The following is a 6,883-nucleotide window of genomic DNA, read 5'->3' on the forward strand; positions in this document are numbered from 1 at the left end:
AAAAACAAAAAGAACTCTAAGAGGTAAAGGACAATTTCCTATATTCTACTTTTCTATATAATGTGATTATTGTTTATGACTCACACTTACACATTTTAAAGAATGAGCCACTGATGATCCAAAAGTGTCGGCAATCTTTGAAAAGCGGTATTTTTAGAAGTGGAGCCAAGATTCACAGAGAGTGAACTTCTCATGCCTCTTCCTGTGGTGCTATATGGACACTTCATGTACTGGCTAAAATATTTCTTAAGTAGTTTTACATTGTACAAGACTACTGTCACCACTGCTAATTCATTAAACAAACCCTACAAAAAAGAATATTGTATATTTTTTTAAAATTTATTATTATGAATTTTTACTCTTCACTATTTTGTTTCAGAAGAATAAAGATTTGCTTCAGAAATATATAGGTTTTTGTAATCCAGTTTTTTATAATTATTAGCTAAGTCCCTTATAATTCTAAAGTCTTCCAAAAAAGTGACACAGGGAAGAATAGTTTCCTGACTAGAATTCTATGTTCCAAATAAAGAATGCTGTTAAGAAAGCATTTCTTTTGTATGCTATCCAAATAGATAAAATTCCATTGAACTTCCATAAGTATTTTGCATTAGTGATAAAGTATGATAACAGAGTTGTCAAATGTATGTTTATTTAACAGGTATGTGAACAAATTCTCAACATCACTAATTATCATTAATGTGCACTTTAAAACTACAATGGCATTTCACCTCCCACCTTTAGAATGGCTACTGTCAGAAAGACAAGAGATATCACACATTGGAGAGTAGATGGCAAAAAGGGCATGTCAATCAATATCGCCATTATGGAGCATTATGGAGGTTCCTCAAAGGATTGAAAATAGAAGTACCATATGACCCAGCAATTGGGCTCCTGGGGATATGTTCAGAGGAAATGAAACCAGATTTCTGAAGAGATGACTGCACTCTGATGTTCATTGCTACATGGTTCACAGAGTTAAGAAATAAAAACAACATGTGTCAATCAATGGATGAATGAATAAAGAAAATCCATAATAGACACAATGGAATACTATTCAGCCTATAAAAGAAAGAATTCTGGTCACTTGTAACAAAATGAATATACTTAGAGAACAGTATGCTACGTGAAATAAACTAGACACAGAAATGCAAATAGTATATGATTTCATCACTTACATTTGCATCTCCAAACATTGAACTCACAAAGTAGAATGGAGGTTATAAATGGTGGAGGGAGGGAGGAGATGCTGGTCCAAACTTTCAGTGTCTCAAAGTATACACATATATCAAGATATTATTTTATACATCATAAATTAGTATACTTTTGTACCAACTATACCTTAATAAAACTGGGAAAAATAAACTATAAGAATTAAGATTAATATATTTAACAGTAAGATTTTTATGTGTTCATATATTTATCTTATTTTATACAAATAGATGAAATTTGAAAAAGAATCACAAAGTTCAAAAGTTACTTGCCAGTTGAATTCATTTACTTTTACTTAAGGAGTATGAGCTTTTGCTAGAGAAGCACAAATAAAAATAATAATCAGAAATTTCTATCAAAACCTAGGACAAGATTAAGAAGTCATCAAATGTGTTTTCTGAACAACATGTGCCAAATGCTGTTCTTGATCTTGCTTTTAATAATGTGAATAAGGCATAGTGCCTGACCAAAGATTTGTCTAGTGTTTAAATAAAATATGCAGGGGTTGGAAGATTGTTCACATATGTAAGTTATCTTAAATCACTTATGAAGCCATGCAAATGCAGTACATATAAGCAATATCCAAGTTTCTGGAAAGACTTTCTCATTCCAAGTTACAAGGTCACCATTCCTAGAAGGCAGTTATTTTAGGTAATGTATGCACATTAATTCTGAATGACTTAAGAAATTTCATGGTTCAATCTTTAATTTACTTACTACATTCACTGAAGTTTGTTGTTGTTTTGTTCACATTTTCAGACTGGAAAAACTGTTTCTTGTTCAATTTCCATAGCATTTAGAATACATTTTGTTATCCAGTGTTCAGTTTCATAAGAGATAGCATTTCTTTTAATAAAAATAATTCTTTTTAAATGAAAAGGATGGAATAAGTGTATATAACTATAGTAGTTAAGAAGAACTTAGTGGTATTTTTGGTTATCTTTTAACATGCATAAATTTATTCCTAAGTTTCCTGGGGTGAAAGTAAATTCATAATATTGAGCTACAATAACCCAACTTAGAGAAGATTGATATATAAATTATATATCAATTAATGCATAGTATAAAAATAATTTCACAATGTGGAATAGAAAATACTCATATTGAGCTGATTTTAATATTATTTGATGGCACAGAATCAGTCAGGAGCCAAGCATGGTGGCACATCCCTGTAATACCAGTGGCTTAGTAGCCTGAAGCAGGAGTATCTTGAGTTCAAAGCTAGACTCAGCAAAAGCAAGGTACTAAGCAACTTAGTGAGACTCCATCTCTAAATAAAATACAAAATATGGCTGAGAATGTGGCTTAGCAGTCCCTGAGTTCAATCCCCAGTACCCCCACTCTACCCCCCAAAAATTAGTCAAGAGAGTCATTCTCTGCTTCCAGGTTTTAACAAAATAATGATATGAGGGACATATGGATTGGTGTGCTTATTTCAAGTCATGTTTCTCCTTTCAGAGTTTTCAAGCTGAATTTTATATATATTCTATTTAAAGGCTACTATCAATAAAGCATATATATGTATCATATATACTTTATATATCACATACAGATTATATATAACTATATATTTGTAAATATAGAGAGATTCTTGGCTGCATTTCATAAACTTTTGTCTTCTTTCTTCGGTATAATTTAAAGAATTCTGGACTTTAAGGTGTATTTACATTTTTTGTTCACATCACACTTATCTTTTAAGTTTCATAATTTTACGCATCATCTTGATATCTTGTAAATAAAATAGAATCCAAACATCTTAAGTGCACATTTACTGAATTTTGACTAATTCATTTGCCTCTGTAGCCCAAATACTGATAATGACCCCGAAAAACAAAAACATTATTTTACAAAGTTTATTCATGCTCTTTTCCAATCAGTCATCACAAGAAACATTAGTATGATTTTGCTATTATTTTTAACTTATAATTATTTTTTTCTATTCTAAAAATTCAGATGTCCTGCAGAATTGAACTGTTCACATGGGACATTTTTCATGTACTTGGTTGCCATCTATAAAGTGTCTATTGTGATCCTTGAAGGAGGCCTTGGTGACGCCTGCCTGCCTGTAATTCCAGTTACTTGAGAAGTAGAGGGTGGAGGATCACTAGTTTAAAGCCAGTTTCAGCAACTTAGTGAGGCCCTCAGCAACTTAGCAAGAATGTATTTCAAAATAAGTAAATAAATAAATATATTTATGGATGAGTGATGAGATTTAGTGCCCCTGTTACCAAAAGTTAATTAGTTAATTAACTGAAAAATAAATCTTTCACCATTTTTAAAATCATGTGTTTTTTAATTAATTTTTTGAGTTTTAATTTTTCTTTGTATTTTTGAAGTCAAAAATCTTTTGCAAATATTTTCTTCCAGCCTAACCTCACCTTTTTATTCTCTTGACAATGTTTTATTTCTCCCCCCAGAACAGAAACGTTACATTTTAATGAGATTCATCTGTCTAATAATTTTTAATTTTATGTTTGCCATTACACATAAAAGATAATGAAAACTTTCCATGCTATCTTCCCTTAAAGAAGTTTGCCCTTTCGGCAATTAAAATATATAATAATGTTTCTATCGTTTCTATCCATTCAGGGACAGAGTGGGGTCGAGGTTTGCACAGTTTGACTTCACCAGTGATTCATTCCGGCTTCTTGTCCCTGTTCTTTCTGGGTTTTTGAATAACAGTTTGGCAGGTTCCTAACTTCTCAGTTCTAAAATACTGTTCAGAGGATTGGAGCTAAGCTTTTTATCTTGTTGCTTTATGCAAATGTAAATTTTAGTTAATATCCTAAAGTCCACTTCATTTTTATTTGTAGCAAGCTATTTCTAGCAGAGCTTTTCTTCAAGTATCTCAAACCACAGAAATTTTTACTTACTTTTTAGTTATTATCAGTATCCTTGTTGTTAACCTTTTAGTTGTTATCACCTATGCTGCACCAAAACCATTAGAGATAATAATGTTTTTACATGTGCCTCTTCTTGTTTTCAATCAGTCATGTCTGAGTCACAAGTCACAGGTGTCAGATCTGCTAATTCTCTAACGGTTTCTTTTTCCCTTTGAAGAGTATACTCCCTATCACCACCTTTAGAGAATTAGCAGAAAGCCTATGGTAGTGAGAAAATTTCAGAAGATATTCAGCAGTCACTACCATAGGTTTTCTTCTGTGAAAGTTTAGTTCCTCTGTTTCTTTTTGCTTATGTTGATGTACAATCTTTTAAAAATATAATATTTTAAAGCTTACCATGTTTCCAATATGTACAAACATTGAATTGCCATAACCTATTTGAGTTTAATCAGATAAAGAAGTGATTGGCAATACGTTAAAGTTCATTTTCTTATTATTTTTTGATGGTATACTTGATATCTTTTTAATGTTAAACATTTTATATAAATACATTATAAAAACATTAAAGATGTCATCTTCCAGCTGAAATTTACTTTTTCTTCCATCAAATAGTTAGAATAAGGGTAAATCCGCTTTTAATGAGCATAGATTTGAGATAGTTTGAAACTGAATTCTACTTTTGAAAGCAGATATATTTCCAGTCTATGGTTACTCCATGGGAAGAGCTTTATTTTAAATTATTTATTGGTTCTTTGTAGTTATACATGACAATAGAATCCATTTGATATACAAGCATGAGATATATCTCATTCTCACTGTGATGTTTTCATATATGTACATAGAAAAATTATGTCAGATTCATCCCACTATCTTTAATTTTCTTATCCCTTCTCCCTTCTCTCCATTCTCTTTTGTCTAATCTATTGAACTTCCATCCACCCCCTCACCCCTTCTGGAATCCTAGTAACATCTTGGCTGTTTATCTCTTTATCCTTCTCTTGATTCTGATTTTTTATATTATTGCTAAAATTTCTTAGCTTCTACATCTTTAGTCACCATATATACTTGAGTTTCTTAGATTCTGTTATGGTTTGGATGTGAGGTGTCCCCAAAAACGCATGTGAGTGACAATGCAAGAGGTTCAGAGGAGAAATGATTGATTTGTAAGGGTCTTAACCTAATCAGTGATTTAATCCCCTTTTAGGGATTAACTGAGTGGTAACTGAAGTGATAGGGTGTGGTTGCAGGAAGCAGAAACTAGAGTATAGCTTTGGTGTATATATTTGTATTTGGAGAATGGAGTCTCTCTCTCTCTCTCTCTCTCTCTCTCTCTCTCTCTCTCTCTCTCTTTCTTTCTCTCTCCTTCTTGGTCACCATGATGTGAGCTGCTCCCTTCTGCCATACACTCCTCCATGATTCTCAGCCTCATCTTGAGTCTTGAGGAATGGAGCTGGCCTTCTATGAACTAAGATCTCTGAAACTGTGAGCCCCCCAGATAAACTTTTCCTCCTCTACAGTTGTTCTGGTCAGATCCTTTAGTCACAGCATCAAAAAAAAAAAAAAAAAAAAAAAATGCTGACTGAAACAGAAATTGGTACCAAGAGTGGAGTCGTTGCTTCAACTAACCTGACCATGTAGTTCAGAAGCTTTTTGAGCTTTTTGAAATTGGTAGGAGAAATTTTCAGATATTTAAGCAGTGAAAGCTAGAAATGATCTAAGATGTTTTAAGTAGAACTTAATGGCCTATTCTGGTGGGAGTTCAGAAGATCACAATAGGACCATGGTCAGTGAATACAGGGCTCAAGTGTGTTCAAAAAGGTGGACTCTATCAGAATTTGGAGTAGAGGCCACTACTGTTCTATCTGGCAGTGTAGTGGTCTTAATTTTGCCTATGTCCAGAGAGACTTACTGTGAGGATGATTTTAGAAGCAATGGGCTTCTTAATCTGGAGGAGGAAATGCATAGACAGCATAACATTCAGGTAGTGTCATGGATATTGCTAGCAGCTTTTAGCTAAATTTATTGTAATAATCAGGGGCAGAAAGCACAACAGAAAGATTTGGAAAAGGTGAACTTGAAAGGCCCAAGTAAAAGTAGGGCTAAGGAAGTTGCAGTTGTTAAAAACATTACTGCCACTAAAGAAATGCTAAAGACTTTGCCTAGAGACAATAAGAAAAATGGCTTGAGGGCAACTCCAGAGCTGTGAAACCACAATCATCTCAAGTTCAAGGGAATAAAGATGAAAATTTTCTTGAGACCAACGGGGCACTCTTTTTGCACAAAAGGGCCTAGGAAGGTTTTCAACATGCTCAGCCACCCACTGCTGCACCAAAGGTCCCTGGAGGCTGGGCTTCTGCTTGACATGGCAGAAAACCATGTGGTGCTGGTTCTGCATGAATGTAGGATGCTGGAGTTAGGGGTTCATGGAGGCTTCCACCAAAATTTCAAAGGAAGGCCTGGGAGGCCAGGCAAGACTCAGCAGGCTCAAGTCCCTGTGGGCATCTCTTGAAAAGTCAAAGTGTGGAGATGTGAGGAGAAAGCCAAAGTTGCACTGGAGACCTCAAGATTAGCAAATACCAGTAACATGGTATATCATCCTTGGAAAGCCGAGGAATAGAGCTGGCCTCCTATGGACTAAGACCTCTGAAACTGTGAGCCCTCAAGTTAAGTCTTCCTCCTCTATAATTGTGCTGGTCAGGTCCTTTAGTCACAGCAGCAAAAACGAAAACAAAAACAACAGCAGCAAAAAACCTGACAAAGAGGGAAAGGGAGAGAGAAGGGTAATTGCATGGAAATGGAAGGAGACCCTCAGGGGTATACAAAATTACATA

Source organism: Callospermophilus lateralis, chromosome 7, assembly GCF_048772815.1.
Source record: "Callospermophilus lateralis isolate mCalLat2 chromosome 7, mCalLat2.hap1, whole genome shotgun sequence".
NCBI lineage: Eukaryota > Metazoa > Chordata > Mammalia > Rodentia > Sciuridae > Callospermophilus > Callospermophilus lateralis.